Here is a 22,314-nt window from a genome sequence, read left to right as displayed (position 1 = left end):
GGCTAGCATCCTGTCAGTGTGTGAGAGAGTTGAGGGGTGTTTGGAAACTCAAACAGTATTTGCTGTGTGAGCAAGAAGGAGACAGGAAGGAGGCTAGGCGTGGCTTAGCTGAACTGTTCTGTAGTAAAGCTGCTTGCTGCTGTGAAAGTAAAACTGAAAGTGAAACTCCTCTCCTCCGCTTGTGTTTTGCATTTAGAACAGATTTCTTTTCAGGTGGGGAGGGGAGTAGAACTCCTTAGCTTCAAAGGGCTGTTTGGAAAGTGAAACAGTATTTGCAGTATGAGCAAGAAGGAGACAGGAAGGAGCCTGGCCGTGGCTTAGCTCAAGTGTTCTGTTTTAAAACTGCTTCCTGCTGTGAAAGTAAAACTGAAATGAAACTCCTCTCCTCTGCTTGTGTTTTGCATTTGGAACAGATTTCTTTTCAGGTGGGGAGGGGGAGTAGAACTCCTTAGCATCAGAGCATGTTAATAATAATATAGGAAATGCTAATGTTCTTATGGTCATTTCGAAAAATCCTTTCTTAGTGAGTACCTAGAAGCCAAGAGGAACATACGTGGCAAATTTCAAGTTTATAGGCTTTACAGTTCTGGAGATTTCGTGATTATGGCGTGAGTGGTTTTCGCTTTTATATATATAGATTCAATTTAATGAGGTTCTAAGGGATGTATAAGGCTGAGTGCATCATCAGGTCAGACTCCAGCAGGTTTCCTATCCCATGCTGTAATAGTGCAAAACAGCATTCAGTTTTATCATTGACCTTCATACCTTCCTTTTTCTGACTTTAATCTTGCCTTTTGGGGACAGAAGTCTAATGCTTACACTTACCCCTCTTTTTAACAAAAAAGATGTACACACACATAAACCTCATGAATCCACATAAACATGGAAGCATTTAACAACCTCAATTAATACCAATTTTCTCCCCAAAATCCTTCACACCCCACTATTTGAAAAGGAAAGTTCAAGTAATCAGGTAGTTGAGACATGAAGGCTATCTTCATTTGCTGTTGCTGTGACTGGCTATCTAAATATGTATCCCATATAACATAAGTAACTAAGTTATGAGTATCCTGTCAGAAATATTTGAAAAGGAAAATTCTTGCAAATGGCCAGTCACAGAGCAAGTATGAGCTCATGCAAGTTTTATTTACTCCCAGTTGAAAAGAAATGCTTTGCCAGTGGTGCCCTATATATGCATTATAAATTTTAGAAAAAGACAGTCCATGCCACTGAATATTGTCAGGGAAGGAGTGTTCAGAAAGAAATGCTGTTATTTCCATTTCCATTTCCAATTCTTTTGTTTTTAATTTAGAGTCTCCTTCGAAAAAGTCAATAAATCAACATAGGTTAACCAGGATTGTGTCACTATTATTTCTCTTCTAAAAAAGACATTTTGGTGACAACCATAGAGTAATTGGGAGGGGGGTTCAGTCTTGCTTTACACTTGTCCCAAACCCTCAACATGGCACATGTAATACAATGATTTTTAAAATCTATATTAACCTTAACTTTGTTATGCCATCCAAATAGGCATGCCACCCAAATCTCAAATCCTGCCTTCCCAATTCCAACAACTTCCTATTTCTCAAAATCACCCACTCTTTTATCTGTCCCTGACAGAAAGCAGCAAAATAAAATTTTAGATCAGGTAGTCCTAGCCCTAGTAGTTCTTTTTTTAATATCTTGCAACAATTTATATTTAATTCTTGATTTTTAGCTTGGCGTATAAATTTAGAAATTACCTTTTGCCATTGTTTGAATGGTACAACAGTTGTCAATATCAATATTGTTTGAAATAAATTGTTTTGAAATAAAAAATAGCATCTTAGGTAAAACATGCATCTTAGTCGCTGAAATTCTACCCAACAACAGATGTAATTTGTTCCACTTTAATAAGTCTTTTAAATGTTGTTCCATAGTTTAACGTAGTCATTCTGCACCAATATAAAATTCACATTGGTCACTGTAACTCCTAAATATTTAACTTTCTTAATTTTAAAACCAGATGTTTTCACCAGTCTCTTGATCCTGTGTGTTCCTATTCTTAACCAACATCTTTGTTTTTGTTTATTTACTTTAAAGCCAGCTAATGCACTAAAGTTCTTTAGTTTCTTTATTAAGAGTTCAATACCACTCTGGGGCTCTTGTAAAATCAAAACTAGATCATCAGCAAAACTCCTCAATTTTTAAGTCTCTTTTTTTAGGTGTCACTCCCATTACTTTCTCATCTTGTCCAATGCCTTTGTTCAAAATGTGTGTGTGTGCGTATACATATAGAAAGACACTTAATTCCTTGAATAAAACTCTCCCCAAAGTCCACATCTGATTTCTTTTCTAACATGCATCTTTAACAGAGACAAGAATTCCATGTGTTGCTAATGGTTGTTAACTCTGACAATGTCAATCAGTCAAAAACTGCCTCCAGCCAAAACTTCCAGATCCCACATTCCAAACATAGGGCATTCCACCACCACGCTCGGCTGATGTTATTTTCTTTTTGGCACGTGGACACACACATGCACTGCCCACAGCATTCAGTTCTGAGGTTTCCTTGATGATGGGAAACACATGTTTGGGGCCATGTTACTGTTGTTCTGTCCCTAAAATAAGAAAGAAAACAAGAGTTTATGTGAGTCATTGCAAGAAGTCCCATTGTCAGGTTTTGAATCATGTCCTGTATGAGGTTTTGTTTTGTTTTTTCAGCTAATTCCAGAGACTTTATTCAACAGTCATGCCATGAGATACCCTACGGAATTGCTCCAGGAACTTTTCTCTTGGCTTTTAAATTCTTTTCTCATGCAGTCTGTTGCCTGAGTGATTCAAAGATACTTTGGCCTGTATCATCCTTTTCATATCCAGATTTCTAGAAGGAAGATGAACTGATGGGCATATAAAGATGGAAAATTGTGTGGTTTTCAATGTTAAGAAATGTACCTTTTATTAACAAATACGCTCCTGCTGCAACAGTAAAAGGAGAGGAATAAGAGATACTGTTGTATATCTGTTCAAGAATTCTTAAGATTAACCAATGCAATCCTAAATTCACAAGAATATATTGCCTAATATTGATATTTATGTAAGCAAATGTTTTAGGACATTGTGTGAAAACTAAAGTTATTTCTATTTGTGGTTATTGATATATAGGCAAAATTGCTGGGCACATCTGAAGACCAAGACCTGTCCACATATTTTTTCAGTAGGTCCTGAGATCATCTGCAATCTCTTACCATCCTTAAGTAGAAGCTTACAGTGCCATTTTATGGATGTGTATTCAAATGTCATTCCTACCTTTTATGGGACTGCTTCCATTCAATTGTGACCTCAGAGCCTCTCCCTTCTGCTGACTCAGGATAATCCATTTTCTGTCTCATTTGCCACTTTCTATCCTATCTCTATTGTGTTTCTTTCATGTCCCTGTCAAACGGTTTTGTCCTGATTGGTGAGTATGCTGCTTATTATAATGATTTAGTTTTCTTTTCAACACCATGCTGACTAGCAATGAAAGCATCCCCCAGTGAAGACACTGCTGCAAGAATGACAAGGCTCTGACTTCAGAATTCTATCTGGGCTTCCCTGGGCTGGTTGAGAGGCCTTCCCCTCACACATTTGGACATTTCATCATTTAAAATAATGTGAATTAAAGAAATATAATGGAAGATATCAGGGTAGAAATAGTTCCCATGAGAACAACAGACCATTCCATAATGGCCCATTATGGGAGAAAGTGGCAAGAAGGTGACAAGCAACAGGGAGAAAGCAGAACTGCTTAACTTGTTTTTTGCATCTGTCTTTACACAAAAGGAAAAAAACCAGTCCAACCTATCAAAAACAGTGCCGTAAAAAACAGATTAGGAATACAAGTTAAAATAGGCAAGAAAATGGTAAGAGAGCAGCTGTCTAGCCTAAATGAGTCCAAATCACCATAACCAGATGAATTACCCTCAAGGTTCTGAAGGAATTGGCAGACGTGATCTCAGAACCACTGAACTATATTTTTCAAAGATCCTGGGTCACTGGGGAACTACCAGAGGACTGGAAAACAACTGATGTAGTTCCCATCTTCAAAAAAGGGGGAAAAAAATAGATCCAGGAAACTACAGACCTATCAGCCCAACCTCAATACCTGGGAAGATTCTGGAAAAGATAATCAAGCAACGAATATGCAAATATCTAGAGGCAAACAAAGTCACAAGCCAACAGGTTTTGTCAAAAATAAATCATGCCAGACAGATTTTATTGCATTCTTTGACAAAGTGACAAAGTTAGTGGGCCAGAGAAATGCTGTCAATCTAATTTACTTGGACTTCAGTAAAGCATAAAGTAGACCACAACCTACTACTTGATAAAATAGAAAAATGTGGGTTAGACAGCATCACCACCATATGGATTCATAACTGGCTGAGCAATTGTAGTCAACATGTAATCCTTAATGGATCTGCATCTACATGGAGAGTAGAATGTAGATGCAGTGGGATACCCCAAGGCTCTGTTTTAGGCCTATTACTCTTCAACATCTTCATCAATGATATGGATGAGAGGATAATGGGGAACTCATCAAATCTGCAGATAACCCCAAGCTGACAGGAATAGCTAATATTCTAGAAGATAGGCTTAAGATTCAGAAGGATCTTGGCAGACTTGAAAATTGGGTGCTATCTAACAAAACGAAATTCAATGTTGAAAAATGTAAGGTTCTACATTTAGGTGAGTTGGGCTGAGAGAAAGTCACTCAGCTGGTTTTCATGTATAAGGCAGGACTAGAATTCATGGTCTCCCAGTCTCTAGACTTGTGCTTTAATTGGTTTCAAACTTGCCATGTCACATTGCCATCACATGACATATTGCAACATTTTTGCCCTTCGCAGAGCTGGGCTGGGCATGGCCAGCACGTGATGCATCCGGCCCACAGGCTGCCAGTTTAACACTCCTGCACTAGACCAAACTGGGTCTCAGTTTATTATAATATTACAAACCCGTATTAAATACAACCAAACTAAACATACTCATAAGACATATCTATGATCACACCCTATAATGGTCCCATGGCTTTGCTTTCAAGATAATGAGCGGCAAAACATAATAGAATGTTATACCTTGTGAGGCTCTTCTTTTGAATAGTGTCGGAATACAGCATAAAGATTATTTTTATATCAATAGAGCAAATGTCACTTTAAGGCTGCGTCACTCAAGGGCTGGGACAATGTAAATACAACCTTCATCAAACAAAAGAATTCTTATTAATTATGCCATAGTTAAATGCATATGAAAACAGGCTACCTCCTTCTACTCTTATAAAATGATACCATTATTGAGCATATTTAGAAAGTAGCAGTTATGAGGTCCTTCATATATCAGATCTGATATTGCAAATTAACAGTCAAAGTGTTTACTTTTAATTATTTAATAAAATGGAAGAAGAACCCAGCTTCTGCTAATCTCTAGTTTCCTCCTTTGTTTCAGATACTGATAAATAAAGGTAGCAAAATATATCACTCAGGTTGCTTTGTCTCCTGTCTTACTAATTCATCTAAACTTACTTTACCAAGTCAAAATCTGGCTACCCTTCTCTCACACTGAGCTTATCTGAGCAATTCATCCTGGTGGCATAGACTATGGACTTAAATAGCGGTCTCCATTGTCCCAAAGCAAACAGTTGACCATCCACTTCAGTATTGCTTCCCTGTAATGATTCAAGTGGCAGAACTCCACCTGAGACCTTTTGCAAGCAAGACAAGAGCTAAGACCCTTTTCCTACTTTATACAGTAAACATTAATAATTCAAATGGGATGGGCAATATACATTTTCCAGATGTTGCTTGCCTCATCCCTCATGACTAGTTCATTTTAAGATTGCTATGAGTTAAAGTTCAACAACAGAGCATATTATGTTGCCTATCCCCAAACCAATGCTTATATATTCACTACTAAAGTTTTAAAGGTTCTTATCTGGAGAAATGACCTCCCTTTTTAATACTTCTACAGCTGTTTAAAAAAAACACTGCAAATGTCCTCCCTCTGTCTGACTTCTTGATTACAACCTAGGCTGTATAGCTAACCTGAGTGGGCAACAATCTTCTATCTCTATATAAGGACTATTTTGCTCATTGTCACACAACATTCCAAGGTAAAATACTTGTTAGGGGAAATCTACACCTCCTCCTTGGCCCCTAGCCAATATAAACCATTCACTATTTCCTCAGTTCAGCAACACATGATGGTCCTCTTCCTCTAATTCCCAGCCCACTGCAAATGCACTCCCTACAATATTTTTCCAGCTTGATTCAAATCTGCTGTTTTCTGACGTAAGCTGCTTTAAAACCCTTTCAGAATAGATGCCTTCAGTGTTTTATTGCATTCTAATAGCAATACCAGTTCTGACTGTTTGCAATGCTTGGCACGCCCCTCAAGCAGCTGATCACTGCCCCAATAGCCATTTTGCTTGGGCTTATGGGCAACAATTTCTCTGCTGACTGGTAATTGTGGAGTGTTTTGGGTATTTTTTTTTAAATTTATTTTTATATGCCGCCCTTCTCCGGAGACTCAGGGCGGCTTACAATGCGTTAAGCAATAGCCTTCATACTTTTGTATATTTTATACAAAGTCAGCTTATTGCCCCCACAAACCGGGTCCTCATTTTACCCACCTTAGAAAGGATGGAAGGCTGAGTCGACCTTGAGCCTGGTGAGAATTGAACTCGCAGTAATTGCAGGCAGCTGGATGTTAAATGCTGCCTTAGTAGGAGGCATTAGCCTCCTATGCCACTCAGGCTATTTGTGTGTGTGTGTGTTAAATATTCTTGCAGTTGATCCAATGGTTGTCTGTTAAGCCTTTGCCTTTAGAATAGAATAGAATAGAATAGAATAGAATAGAATAGAATAGAATAGAATAGAATAGAATAGAATAGAATAGAATAGAATAGAATATGCTTACATGTTTTGTATGTTTTGTCGTGATTTGTTTTGTGTAGTTTGTATTTTCAAATAAAAAACTTTTATAAAAAATAGAATAGAATAGAATAGAATAGAATAGAATAGAATAGAATAGAATAGAATTCTTTATTGGCCAACTGTGATTGGACACACAAGGAATTTATCTTGGTGCATACACTCTCGGTGTACATAAAAGAAAAGATACATTCGTCAAGAATCATAAGGTACAACACTTAATGATAGTCATAGGATACTAAATGAGCAATCAAATCATACTAGGAAACAAATAAAATAATATACGGTAAATTGTAAAGATACAAGCAACAAGGTTATAGTCATAAGTGGGAGGAGATAGGCAACTTGAAAGCTTTGCAAGTTGACAATAGGAAGGATGAGAAGAATAATAGTAATACAGTTCATGCGCCATTCACTCTTCCCATCTTTTTCAGCTTTGCTTCCCTTTGCTTTCCCACACCCTGGCCATAATATTGCAAAACCTCTTCCCCCCCCCTTTTTTTTTTTACAAAAAACTTCTTTAACTTTCAATGAAGGAATGCTGCTACTTTGTTCCTAGAAAGCTGAACTATCAGTTCTTTCTTGATGTAAAGTTTCCATGGAACTAGAGAGGAAGTTAGAACAAAAGGCTAACTTGTTCCCAGGTGCTTTGGAATGGTAGAATCAGAACAGCAATGGTACTATAAGGGAAAACAAAAGCAAAGCACAAAAACTAAAGGATATGTTCTAGTGTCAAAAGAAATAATATAGGAATAATCTGAGAAAAGCAAAAGCAAAACACGGGGACTCTCCAAAAAGAAAAAGGAAGCCACTGGTAGATCAGTCCATATCGAAGCAGGCCAGTGAACCTTGTCTTCTTTGCATTGATGGGAAGGGCAAGAAACATGGGGCTACTTCTGATGACCACAGTCTGGACTGGGCATAAACCCAGCCCTGTTGCCAACCTACTGCAAACTGGACTGGAATTTCTGAAGTTGGCTTAAAAACAGCTGGGAGACCATAGGAGATAAAGTGGCTTATATTGCAGTGTCACATTGGCTTTAGTGACATATCTGAAGTGTATTGACTCATTTTTCCCCTTTAATTCTCTGCTCAGTTATCTCTAACTATTTCCACCAAATAGCTAGTTGGTTCACAGATATAAGTGAAAGCAGCAGAGGGGAGACATATGGGGTGGTTGATTTTTCTTTCTTCCCTATCCCAAAATCATTTGAGTGGAGTGGTATAGACATTTTGTAGACAGAAAGAGAGATTTTCATTATCATCTAATCCAAAATATTTTCATATTCTTTTTGAAGAGAGAGAGTTTGAAGACGCGGCAAGGAAAATGCATATAATACAATTTATTAATCTAGTTTCCACTGACAAAGAAGAACCCAAAAGTTCAAGCTATGTAGCATGCACTTATTTATTTATTTATTTATTTGAAAAGGGAAACATGTGTCTCCATTTATTTTTAGATTGGTAGTGAAGAATGTAGACTTACGATATTCTTGTGCTTGAGGGCATGACGAAACTAACAACCAGTTTTGCCATAGCTCATGGCTTTCCCTATGAGGATTTGGTTATCATTTTACTTTCTTACATGTTGTATCTGTAATTGTTCTTTATAGCAATTTACTGCCCTATTACACACATGCAGTATATTTTTCTTTGTTAGTTCTGCCTCATGTGGTTAATATTTAGTTAAAACGGTTGTAATTTGAGAAAATTCTTAAGGAAAATAAGTAACTAATGCTCGGGTGCTACAGAGGTGCAGATCAGTGGTGGGTTTCAAAATTTTTTACTACCGGTTCTGTGGGTGTGGCTTGGTGGGTGTGGCTTGGTAGGCGAGGAAGAGGGAGGATACTGTAAAATCTCCATTACCATCCCCCTCCAGGGGAAGGTTACTGCAAAATCCCCATTTCCTCCCGATCAGCTGGGATTTGGGAGGCAGCATATAGATGGGGGCAGGGCCAGTCAGAATTTTTACTACCGGTTCTCTGAACTACTCAAAATTTCCGCTACCAGTTCTCCAGAACTGGTCAGAACTTGCTGAAACCCGCCTCTGGTCCAGATGTGATACAGGGCATCTGTGGCAATTTCTAACTTTGATTGAAAACCGTCTGCTAGCTACACCAAGAGACAACACAGGCACCTTTTGTGTGTGTGTGTGTGTGTATACACACACACACACACACACACACACATCCCTGCTCCTTCCCATCCAGGCAGCTGATAGCAATTCAAGAGAGCCATAAGCCAGGAAATCTAACACACAGGAGGATGAATCTCTATTAGTCCTGTGTTCCTAATCCAAATTGCCTCTTCCCTGATCAAAGATAAATGTGTAGAGATATCCAGTCATGTCATGTCTACTTATACCCTCAAGCTTACTAAACCCAGATGCTCTTCCAAATGTAAAAATATCTCTTTTTAAATCTGGAAAATCCTTTTTTGGCTGATGAGGTTTTGGATATGACTTTGCTAAATGCCTCTTATGTTTATTGTAAAATGTTTTTTCTGTGGTTGATCCTTAACTGCCTGATAAAAGATATACAATTATATTTATTTCTGTCACTTAAAAATATGGAACTTTTGGTAATTTCTTAATTGTGTTTGAAGTATTTTTCGGAGAGGCTTTTTAGAAAACTTTTAGCCTCTCTTTGGAAAGAAGAACAGCACATAAATGAAAATAGTAGCACTATCACTACTATAGTGTGTACTACAATTAATAGTTAAAATTTAAAATTATGGTTGATAATTAAATTAATGTCTTCATAACATGTATATTATATACATATTATACATATAATATTTTATATAGTATAAAAGTATAGCTTTTATTTTACTCTGTTTATTTTTCTGGCATAGAAAATTGACGTGTATAAAATATTTTAAAAGGCTGTACAGTAACATCCAGGAATATATATATATATATATTGCTGTCACATCAAGACTGAGGTCATCTCAGAATTTCTCTTCCACAGGTTCTTTAGGTCTACACACCTGAGCTGTACCTACTGTCTTGGTGTAAGGACTTGATAGATGCTGTCACCATTGCATCTTTTACCATGGATGTTTTGATCTGGTGCCACCCTTTTTAACCCAGCATGCATGAGAGATAGGACTCTCATTACCTGTTCATCTTATGGCTAGTAAAAAGGCAAAAGATTATGAAAATGAAATAAATGTTACAGAGGCACCTGTAAACATGGAAAGATGTAAATAACTGCACATTATTTAAGAGAATTAAATTAAATCATTTTTTTAAAAAATCATGTTTAAATAGCAACTTGTAAAACATTCCATGGTGAGGAGAGAAAGATACAGAATTAGGAAAATCTTTCTAATAATTTCATTAAAATTACAATTAAAACAATACAAACAATACAAACAAAACAAGAAAAACATAGCATAAAAAGGAAAAAGAAAGAAAAAATAGCAGAAAAAATAAGAATAAAGAAAGAGAAAAGAAATATAGAAAGAAATGACATCTCCCTTGATAAAAAGTATAAACAACCCATAGACATAATTCCTGTTTTCGGCAATACTGTGGCCATAGTGAAACACTGGTTCACTTAAAAACTGGTTGTAAAATTAGGCTGGACACATGACTGACCTGCTTTACAACTGTCATGAGTTGTAACCATGATGGGCAGGCTCCAGCACAACTATAACTTGAGAACTACCAAAAAAGATAATTACAGATCATTATAAAGCTGCTTTGAAAAATTGGGGAAAGGAAATGGTAGTGATATGGAGCTCCCCTCAGTCTTTCTAACAATAAAAATTCAAGTGGAAATCCACAGTATTGTTCTGCTGAATAATTAGAGTTGATGATGCTTTATGTACTGCATTTTGGGCTAATAAATTTTAAGGAATTTGCTTTGGGTACGTATCACCTTGCCTAACAGTAAAAAAATTTCCTATACCAACTTCATACTTGTGTAGTGAATAAAAGTTTTCAAAGTAGTAAATGAAGATTTGTGCAGTAATAAGAAAATAATTTTCTGCTGAGATACTAGTTGAAATTCCTAGCAAAGATTTCTCAGTGAGGGGTTGTATCAAATTTAGAATATAATCAATGTCTATATCATTTTTAATTCTGTCCATTTCCACCCAGAATATTCAATGTATCATACATAAATTCCCCAGGCACTGAAGCCAAGCAGTTAGTTTGGGAGCTCTGGTGTTGATGTATATGTGTCCTGAGATTTGAATGAGGAGCCTCAACCAGGTTGTTTGTGCTATTATATCCGCCACCCAAAGTTTTACTTACTGGATATATTACAAATTTAATTAATAAAGATAAATAAATAAATAGATGAATAGATAGTTAGGCAGAAAACATAGATCATATATGACATTGATTATATACTGTAAATATAACCACTCAGCAGTTTTCATGCTTCTGTTGTAAAAGTTTACTTACCCATTCATCTGAATAATAATAAAAAAACCTATTGGAAAAAGCTATGAATTGGATGATTATATATCTAAACCTACTCTGTTGGAGAATCTTGTCAAACAACCCATTACATTTCCTTTGCGTAAGCTAGAGTGGAATTCTACTCTGTCTCACTCAGCAGTCTGCTAGGTGTCATAAGGTTAGTGTGCTATATGATGGGACACAGCCCTCCCTCTTCCCTTTGGCATCCTCACCATCTGTTTACTTTTTCATTTAAGCAGTAGAATTAGGATAGGAAAAATTGCACAACAGGAAACTGCTCTTTCCTATACCTGTGGCAGTATAAGATAAATAGAATAATATTGCACAGTCTACTAATATTTTAAATTTAAACATTTACTGATTTTGATGTGACTGGCAGAACATTTTGCTCATGCTGGAATTTTCCCAGCTGTCTGTATCCCCACTGCAAACATACTGCTGCCTGGTAATATCATTAGTCAGTGTGTACATACTAAGTGTTCCACTCCTCATCCAAGGATGTGACTTTGACCACCATTGAATTCCCTATTAAAGGAGAGTAAAAGCATGACATTAAAGTTATTGCAATTTAACTCTTATTCAGTTTGCACCTCGATATTTAAATTCATCTCTGGCTCTCATCTATAACAAAAAGAAACGAGACCACATCAGTATGGCTACCATATCTGGTAAATCTGCAAAAATCTGAATAGTGGATGGCAGCAAAGACACACAGCAAACTCTAGCACTTTGCTTCCTTCTAGTGGTTGTCAGGATTTTTGCCAGAAATGATGGATCAAGATTAGTAAGACAGTTATAGAAAAATGAGGAGAGGTTATTTCTTTTCAGGCAACATTTGTAGGATGAGAGTATAAAGAGAACCCATTTTTTTTCCACCACTTGTGCTCTTTCCTGATTACTCAGATATTTAGCAATAGTAATAGTACTTAAGCTTATATATCACTCCATAGTGCTTTACAACCCTCTCTGAGCAGTTTACAGACTCAGCATATTATCCCCCAAAATCTGGGTCTTCATTCAACTGACCTTGGAAGAATGGAAGACTAAATCAACCTTAAGCTCGTCAAGATCAAACTCCTGGCAGTGGGCAGAGTTAGCCTGCAATACTGCATTCTAACTTTGCACCATTCATTTAGGCTTAGATATTTAGACTTAGGATCAGCCTAAATTTGAAATGCTTCACCAGAAGGTCTCTCTTGAAAATTGTGATGCTAGCTTACTAGTTCTTATATACATATTGGATTTGATATAAAGCTGAAAATGGCAGCATTTTCTTGATTAGTTCTTTGATAAGAGTGCACTAACAGAAATGTAAGTTACACTGTGAAAAACAATTCTAAAGAAAACAGCAAACTAATCCAGTCTTGCTTGCCTAACCATGAAATCATAGTGAACCATATCTACATAAACATGTTGCTAAAATATGGACATAAGCCATGTTAAAGTGCTGTCTACCAGTTCTTTTTTTTTTATTGCAAAAGTTTTACAATTACATTTTCACCCCTTTTCCCCCCCCACCTCCCCCCCCCAAACTTCCCAACCTCCCTAACCCTCCCTAACCCTCCCCTCCCCCCAGACTTCCCTATAATATACTCATAACTGGTAAAAAGAAAACACAACAAAAAAAAAATCCTTAATATAACACTTATATGTAAACTTGAACCCCTCCCTCCCCTGTATAATTTTTCTCTTTACCTCATTACATTAAAATATTTCTAATACATTATTTTCAAATAAAAGCTATTTGATACTTTCTAGTTTGATATTTGTTCTGAACATATTCTATCCACCTTTTCCATTCCCATTCATAAGTCTCTTGTGAACAAACTTTTAAGTATGCTGAAATCTTCGCCATCTCTGCAAAACTGGCCATCTTCAAAGTCCATTCCTCGATAGTGGGCAAAGCTTCATTCTTCCAGTATTTACCTATCAACAATCTTGCTGCTGTTATCATATACAATATCAATTTTGTTTCACCCAATATAAAACCCTTAACTATACCCAATAAAAACAGTTGTGGAGAAAATTGAATTTTTTTCTTCAAAACGTTCTGCATGACCCACCAAATTTTTATCCAAAAAGCCTTAACTTTCCTACAGGTCCACCAAACATGATAATACGTAGCATCCAAACATTCACATCTCCAACATTTTGGCTGAACATTAGGGTACATACATGACAACTTTTTGGGATCTAAATGCCATCTATAAAACATTTTATAGAAATTTTCCCTCAGGTTCTGCGACTGTGTAAATTTAACATTCTGAACCCAAATTTTTTCCCATGTTTCCAACATCACTGGTTCTTCAAAATTTTGTGCCCACTTAATCATACAGTCTTTAACTAATTCAGTTTCTGAGTCCCTTTCTAGCAAAACATTATAAAGCCTTTTGATATGCATTGGACCTTTCTCTCTTATATGTCTAACCAATTCTTCCTCGTGCAACATAATACCAGTTTTTTGGTCCTCTTTCCATCTCAATTGTAATTGATTATATTGTAACCAAGTTAAATTAATCCCTTCGTCCAACAGTGTCTGCAATGTCTTCAGCTGCCATCTGCCCGCATCTGTAAAAAGAACCTCTTTGTATAAAAACCCCCCGAGTGACATTATATTTGTATTCCACAAAGTATGACCAAGATCCAGCCATAGCGGTATTTTATAATCCCATTTGAGTCGATGCTTCTTCCAAACTCTCATCAAAGAGTCTCTAAGTATATGACTTTTAAATACTTTATCAACTTTGTCATCATAAAATAAGTAAGCATGCCATCCAAATTCAAGATCAAAACTTTCTGCATTCAATATTCCAGACTTTTTACTTCCAAACCAATCACTTGTTAAAGTTAAAGCTGCTGCATCATAATATAACTGTAGGTTTGGAAGTTTAAGACCTCCTCTTTCTGGAACATCTTGCATAATTTTCAATTTCACTCTCGGCTTTTTCTCGTTCCAAACAAACTTATTAAGTCCAGTTTGCCAGACTTTCAATTGTTTATCGCTTTTAAGCACCGGAATCATTTGAAACAAAAAAAGAAATCTTGGCAAAATGTTCATCTTAACTGCCGCTATTCTTCCAAGTAGAGACAGCTGCAGTTTTTTCCAAGTCTCCATGTCTTTCTGCACCTCTCGCCACAACACCTCATAGTTATTTTGAAACAATTTCATGTTTGATTCTGCAACCTGAACTCCTAGATATTTTACCTTAGGTACAGTCTCAAAACCTGCCCTTCTTTCAAGCTCATGTTTACGATCTTGTGTCATGTTTTTAGCTATCATTTTAGTCTTTTTTGGATTCAGTCTAAAACCTGAAACTTTACCATAGTCTTGATAATGTCCTTCATCAGGATTATTGATTCCATTGGTTGTGATAGGGTAACAACCAGATCATCTGCAAATGCCTTTATTCTGTAATCCTCTTGCCTAATCATTATACCTTTCAAGATATTAGAGTCCCGTATTGTGTTTAGCAAGACTTCTAGTGTTAGAATAAATAAAAGTGGGGACAACGGACATCCCTGTCTTGTTCCTTTTTCAATTTTAAACTCTGTTGTCAAACTTCCATTAATGATGATCTGTGCCTTTTGCTCTTGGTAAATTGCTGAAATCGCCTGTATAAATTGATCCCCAAAATCCATCTTTTTTAAAGTCTTTAATAGAAAATTCCAATCCACTCTATCAAAGGCCTTCTCTGCATCCAGAAAGACCAGCACTGCAGGAATCTGTTTATTCTTCTCAAGATATTCCAATAAATCTATTACTTGCCTTACATTATCCTTCATGTGTCTGCCCTCGATAAATCCCGCTTGATCATCATGAATCACCTTTTGGATTACTGGCATCAACCTGTTGGCTAATACTTTCGCATAGATTTTATAATCTGTATTCAAAAGAGATATTGGTCTATAATTCTCTGGTTTTTTAGGACCGACTTGTTCTTTTGGTATCAAAGATATATAAGCAGTTGTCCATGATGGGGGTATTTTACCCCCTTGTTGAATATTGCAAAATAAATCTCTGAGTTGTCCCACCATTTCAGCTTGCAAAGTTTTATAATACACTGCGGTCAAACCATCCGTGCCAGAAGCTTTGGCTATTTTTAACTGTTTAATTGCTACTATTATCTCCTCCTCTGTTATAGGATAATTCATTCTTTCCTTTTGTTGATCAGTAATTTTTGTAACTCTTTTATCATTTAAATATTTTTCTATAAGTCCATTCTGCACCTCCTCTTTGGCATATAGTTTGGTATAATAGTCCACAAAAGCTTCTTTAATTAATTTTTGTTGAAAAATTTCTTTCCCTCCAATATCAATACTATCAATAGTCCGTATACTTTGTTTTTTCCTCAATGTGTAAGCCAACCATCTGCCCGGTTTATTAGCGTTACAAAATGTGTTATGCTTCGCATATTGTAAGTTTGTTGCAACTTGTTCCGCCATAAGCATTTGAAATTGGTCTTTCAAAAGTTTTATAGCACTACGTATTCTTTCATCTGTTGGATTTTTAATGAGTAACTGTTCTTTATTCTTTATTTCTATTTCCAGTTCAGATCTTTTCTTTTGTCGAAACAGTCTATGTTTAGAGTTCATGTAGATAAGTACCCCTCTCATATAAGCTTTACTTGCGTCCCACACAATTTCAATTGGGGTACCTTTATTCAAATTTATTTCAAAAAATTCTTTCAAATGCTTTTTAAGTTCTGTTGTATTTTTTTCATATCTAAACAAATTCTCATTTAATCTCCAAGAACGTCTCTCAACCTTATCCATCTCAATTTCTATCCATACTGGGCTATGGTCAGTCAAAGTTCTTGGAAAAATCTTTGTTCTTTTTGTCTTAACAAGTAAGTCATCTGTCAACAAAATGAAGTCAATCCTAGAGAAGGATCTGTGTCTGTCAGAAAAAAAAGTGTAGTCCAATTCTTTTGGATTATGTATTCTCCAAACATCTTTTAGTTCCATATCTTCTTTCATGTCAAAAAAGGTCTGTGGTAATCTGATCCTAGACTTTGCCAAACTCTTTTTATCTAATTTAGAATCAATTACTCCATTCCAGTCTCCCATAATTAAAATAGATCTGTAATCCCATTGCAGTATTTTAGTATGTAACATCTTATAGAAATGGTCCTGTTGTTGATTGGGAGCATAAATTCCAATCAAAAGAATTTGGCCATTTGCTGTAAGCAATTCAATTGCTACAAACCTACCATCTTCATCTGCTTCTATAACTTTAGCTGTTAACTTTTTATTTACATAAATAACCACACCATTCTTTTTTTGCGAAGTTGAAGATATAAAATGTGTTCCTAGTTTGGAGTTTATCAAATATTTTTGATCTTGAGTTGTGATATGCGTTTCTTGTAAACAAATTATATCATTATTAAATTGTTTCAAATATGTAAATAATTTCTTCCTTTTCTGTGCTGAATTCAACCCATTAACATTCCAAGATAAACACTTAAACGTCATCTCCCTCTTTCTGGAGCAAAGAGCAGAATAATCGAAGGTCATCCGAAAGCTTCGATCTCGCTCCCCCCATGGCTCCAGTCTCTTGTGCAGTACTCTTAACTGCCTCCTTGTCTTGTCTTTCCTGTTGTTGTTGTTGCTTTTGTTTAAGTAACTTAGATTGAGCTCGAGTTATACGTTGATCCTTAACTTCAATCATCCGAATCGGGTCCAAGATTGGAGAAGATTCCAGCAAAGGCTCATCCAGAAAACCTCCTTCTGCGCCTTGCATTTCCTCTAATTCCTGCTTAGACTGTTCTTGCAATTCTCGTTGAGGTTGCTTCTCTTCACTCTCCTTAATCTCCAAAACTGTAGATGTACGTGGAGATGGTGTTCTTTCCTTAAGAATAGTAGTGTAGAAGTGCTGTGCCTTCTCCACGGTATTCAAACGATATCTTTCTCCCTTATATCTGAAAATTATACCAACTGGGGCGTCCCACCGGAAAGGTATCTGTAAATTTTGCAATTCCTTAACAAGAAAGCCAAATTCTTTTCTAGCTTTCAGCATTTTAGGAGGTAATTCTTTATAAATTCCAATTCGTGAGCCCCCCACTTGCACAGAAGTGTAAAAGGATTTTTGCAGGATATCATTTCTTATTTCTCTATCTGTAAAATATATGACCACATCTCTAGGTAATTGTCTTTGTCTGGCCACCCAGGAATTCACTCTGTAAATTTTGTCTATTTTGTGAAAAACCACATCATGATTAACTTGTATAATCTTGGCCAGGGCCTCAGAACAAACTTGTCTCAAATCCTGTCTTTCCTCCTCTCGAATTCCTCGAAGCCGTATAGCAAACTCCATTGCCCTGAATTGTACCATGACAATCTCGTTTTCAACTCTTTGCATTTTATTATCAACATCAGCAATTTTATAATCATTGTCTTTCATCTTAACATTAACTTCTGATTTAAGTTCTTCAACTTTAAAATCAACTTTCCCAATAAATTCTGCCAGGCCAGATGCCACTTCTGATATTTTTTTGGTCACCTTGTTTTGGTTCTGTTTCACCATATCTTTAACTTCATTAATTTCCTGCATAAATTCCTGATGTGATTTTTGAAGTTTATCATCTATCTCCTGTTGAGATTTTTGAAATTTATCATCCAAAGTTTTAGAAATAAATTCTTTTAAATCTCCCACATCAAATTCTTTTTTCTGAGTCTGTAGCTGTTGAGCAGGGGGAAGCTGCGTTTCATGTTTGTGTGTGGGGGATCCCCCCCCCCCTGTTGCCTTCCCTTCCTGCTTCTTTGAAGCCATCCTGCCACGTAGTCTAGTTTTTCTAAAGAGGGAAGTTCCTTTTCCTTTCCCTCCTGCACAAAGACTTCTAAAAAAGTCCCCCAGATTTGATCAGATAAAAGCTGAAGTAAAGCAAAGTCAAGTATTGAAAAGGGAGAAATTTTTCACTTGTTTCTCTTATTACAAACAAGGCAACTTTGTAGCAACTTGGAAACTTTGTAACAAAGCAAGATAACTTCACCAATCCACACTCGCTGGCTCATTAACTCTAAGGCTGAGCGCCATGTTTTTTCAAAGCACTTTCACTCATTCGCATTTTTCTCAGATTAAAAAGTCAACAAAGCGCTAATACTTGCGTTTCCAAGTTTCAGGGTTCAAGTAGTTTCGCTGTTTATTAAGGCTGGTTCTTTTCGCTTTGAGTTTCCTGCAGCCGGCTTGTTCTGCAAAAGCAGAATCGTCCCACGTCGCCCGGAGTTTCAGCAGGTTGGGAGGGAGCCGCGCCTGTTCTCTCTCCAGAAACAATTCCCTGGGGGGTTACAGGGGCTCGACCTGTGCCCTGCGATCTCTGCTTCAACAATCCTGAGGATTTTGAAGTTTTCGAGCCGCTTCTGGGTCGCGAAGCGGCTCTACAGGCGGCGGGACTGGCGGAGCTTCAAAAGGCACCGCCGTCGCCGAAGACAAGGAAACCGGAAGTCCCTGTCTACCAGTTCTTGAACTGAAATAAAGGTATCATGACATAAAATTTGCAGTCTCAAATAGCAAGTCCTGTTCCTGTTTATACCAAGACCCGGTGGCCTAGAAATGGAGCTCTTGCCTCACAATCAGGAGGTTGTGAGTTCAATCCTAGGTAGAGGCAGATGTAGGGTCTCCTGCTTGGGCAGGGGGTTGGACTAGATGACCTGCAAGATCCCTTCCAACTCTGTTATGAGTACAGTAATTAGATGCCGCTAAAGTAATGATATCAGCACTTAATTGCTTTAATGTGAGACCCTCTTATCACATATTACCTGCCAATAGAAGAACAGCTACTTTCTCCCTAATATGGAGAGGATGGGAAGACATGTGAAAGTATAATTGGGAGCTTGCAACATTATCATCTGATTAAAGAGTCAGTTTGGTGTGGTGTTAAAGAAACCACGAAACCATGAGTTTCAGTCCTGCCTCGTGCACACAGTTAGCTGGGTGACTTGGAGCCACTCACTCCCTTTCCTTGACCCTAGGAAGAAGGCAAAAGCAATTCATTTCTGAAAGCAGTATCATAAAACTGAATGTTCACATTCATGTAATCACAAATCAAGACTTGATTGAATTGATGTCCCAAATGTAGCCCTTCAGCATGCAGAAAGGACACAGAGTGGAGCAAAGCAGGAATCAATGAAGAGGCTCCATCTTCAGTAGTGCTGTTGCAAGGGAATGGCACTGTGTGAACCACAAGTCCAATTCTGTCTTTGTGACTGGTAGCAGCTGGAAGTAACCCAGAGATGGTTATCAACCAGCATAGAGTAGCAAAATAATGAAGCCCCTCAATCCAAGAAATAAAAATAGTAAATAGTGTGGTCATAGGAAACCCATAGTTGTCAAAAGCAAAAGAAAATATGAAATGCATTCATGTTTAGCAGAATCTCACTCTCTTTTTCGATTTATATCAAACTTATGTGCTGCACTTCAAAAAAGCCCTAGAACAGGTTTTAAAAACTAGGCCCAACACTCTTTCAGAAGAGCATTACACCCATGTTTATATACTGTATAACCTATGGAAAGTGCCTGCCAGAAGCTACATGGGCTGATACCTCTGGGAAAGCCAAGTGCCCTATTTCTTGTGTCGTGGAAGCCAAAACAGCTGTGGCTGATAGTTCCCATTAAGTGAAGGAAACCACTCATGCCCTCAGCAATATAAAATGATCAATAAAAGCTTGGCAAATTCCAACCCTAACTATGTCAGAAACCACACTATCAATGAAGCCTGCAAGTTAATATCCTTAGCCAAAATTGTGCCAGAAGAGAGAAAACACTACTTTAAAACTGGAGCAGCTAAAGATTACTTTAAACTCCCTTGGCTGTGGGCTAGTAAGGAGACAAGGCAATGGCATGAAGACATGATATAAAAACTTGTAACCTTGGCATGTTTGTGCCACAGTTAAGAAGATAAGCTCAGTATAGTAATCTTGAAATGAATACTATTCAAGAACAACATCTATCCCTCAATTTCATTAAAAAAAATTCATCAAGCAACAAAACAAGAACACAAAGGCATCCCGAGAACCATTACAATAAAATATTTTTTAAAATAATTCATTTCTAACAGACTGTTCCAATCAATAGGCATCACAGAAGTTCACAAACCTGCAAAAAACACTACAAGGAATTCTGGACAAAACAAAAGACTTCAAGCATGAATAAGAGAGAACCAAAATCATATACAAAATAAACAGATGGCCTGCAGTCTGTACTACACACAGGGCAAGCAGGATGCCAGTTGCATCAAAGAATTAAAGAACCCATAACAGCAATGAAGGGCAGGGATTGCACATACTTAATAGCCATCCACAGCCCCATTGCATTTGATTGGGAAAACACAGGAATAATAATTACAATAACAATACCAACAGCAAGAGAGCCAAGGAATTTGTAGAATCCTGGCACTCACATGGGCCACTGAGAGTCGCCCAGAGTCACCTTGCATAGAGATGGGCAGCAAACAAATTTAATAAATGAATAACCAAATTTAATAAACAGATCAGTGGAGCCTGATACACTGTAACACCCACTCAGTGTGATGATCCAGATGATCCAGACCATACTGTATATAGCAAGGGAGACTAATGTAAATGGAGACAACATCACTCCTAGCAACCAGTTTACCAACACCTCCCAGAAACCTCTAGTCATCAACCACCCTTCTGAATCCAAATCTTACACAGACAAGGAAGGAAGGAAGGAAGGAAGGAAGGAAGGAAGGAAGGAAGGAAGGAAGGAAGGAAGGAAAGAAGGAAAGAAAGAAAGAAAGAAAGAAAGAAAGAAAGAAAGAAAGAAAGAAAGAAGGAAAGAAAGACACTTCTGAAATATTAGATACTGTATAGAAAACCTTGCTGGGATGTGGAATACAATGCTTGAAAACTTGGCAATGATCTCCCAAAGCTCAGAAAATGCAACTGCTAATTATGTATATAAAACCTGGGCTAATTTTGTTCTAAGAAATTCTCACTGACATCCTGCAATAAAACCAATAAGTATATTAAATATAGTTAACAGATCAGCTGCACCAGAGTTTGACCTTATAAGATGTTATACAAAATGAAGTACACAGTGCCCACAACTAGGAGCAATGACTTCCTTCTGCTTCAAAATAATCCCACAGTTTGATTCAATTGTCCAGGATGTAGGGAAAAATCTTCAAAGCAAAGGAAGTTATTTTCATCTTCCTTTACTTCTGACTGAAGCAACTGTGAGGCTCATAGCTGTGTCCTGGACAGAGAAAGAAACTTTTGTTTTACGCTAATAGCCTCGATTACTGGAAAGGTGGTATAAAGCAATTATGCAACTGCAGTAAAACCAAACATGTCATGTCTAAAATGCATTGCCAAGTGATGTTCAACTACACAAACACTACACTCCAAACATTCGACCTACTACTGCTTACTGACACTGAGGTGATTTTGATTGCTGGGCCTCTTTTTCTGTGAAACATTTTTTTTTCCTTTAAGAACAAGAACAAGAGAAAGAGAAAAGAAACATACCCACAGAGAGATAGCAATCAGCTGATGAATGATCCACTGAGAACATTCCCATCACTGGAGTGTTGTGTAGACCGACAAACAAAGGAAAAAAACAAAAAAGAGAGGGGAAGGATGAGAAACAAAGCAATAAACAGATGAACATGGCTTAAGTCTGTACAAAGAGGGAAGTTTACAAAAACATCTGAGACACCCATATCATGCACAAAAAGATAAAAAAGGGAGGAGGGAAAGCACATTCAGATTTGCAAGATTCTGTTACTGAATCTTGCAATTTTGATACAAGTAGTTTTAGGCCTATGTGGCATCTGTTTCTTGATCTGCTCTACTTTGTAGGACTGACACTATAGAAGCTTTATAATATTTATTAGATTTTTATCTTGCCTTTATTACTTTGTAAGTAACTCAGGGTAGCAAACAGACATTTAACTGGAAGTTGTTGAAAGTAACACCAAT

The 22,314-nt window shown here is 37.1% G+C and overlaps 1 protein-coding gene and 1 long non-coding RNA gene across 2 annotated transcripts in view; one reads left to right on the top strand and one right to left on the bottom strand.

The window, feature by feature from the left end:
• SYN3 (synapsin III) overlaps window positions 1-22,314 on the top strand; it is a 205,045-nt gene that overhangs the window by 128,377 nt on the left and 54,354 nt on the right. The gene's annotated exons all lie outside the window — the stretch shown is intronic.
• Window positions 1,876-21,939, bottom strand: LOC148112785 (uncharacterized). The gene is made up of 2 exons (XR_015728873.1): window positions 21,862-21,939; window positions 1,876-2,600 (listed from the first exon to the last, which is right to left on the bottom strand). It is a non-coding gene; the product is annotated as an uncharacterized LOC148112785 (long non-coding RNA).

The sequence above is a fragment of the Pantherophis guttatus genome, chromosome 7 (genome assembly GCF_059756535.1).
Source record: "Pantherophis guttatus breed Tessera chromosome 7, ASM5975653v1, whole genome shotgun sequence".
Classification (NCBI taxonomy): Eukaryota; Metazoa; Chordata; class Lepidosauria; order Squamata; family Colubridae; genus Pantherophis; species Pantherophis guttatus.
This window is presented reverse-complemented; position numbering and strand designations above follow the sequence as displayed.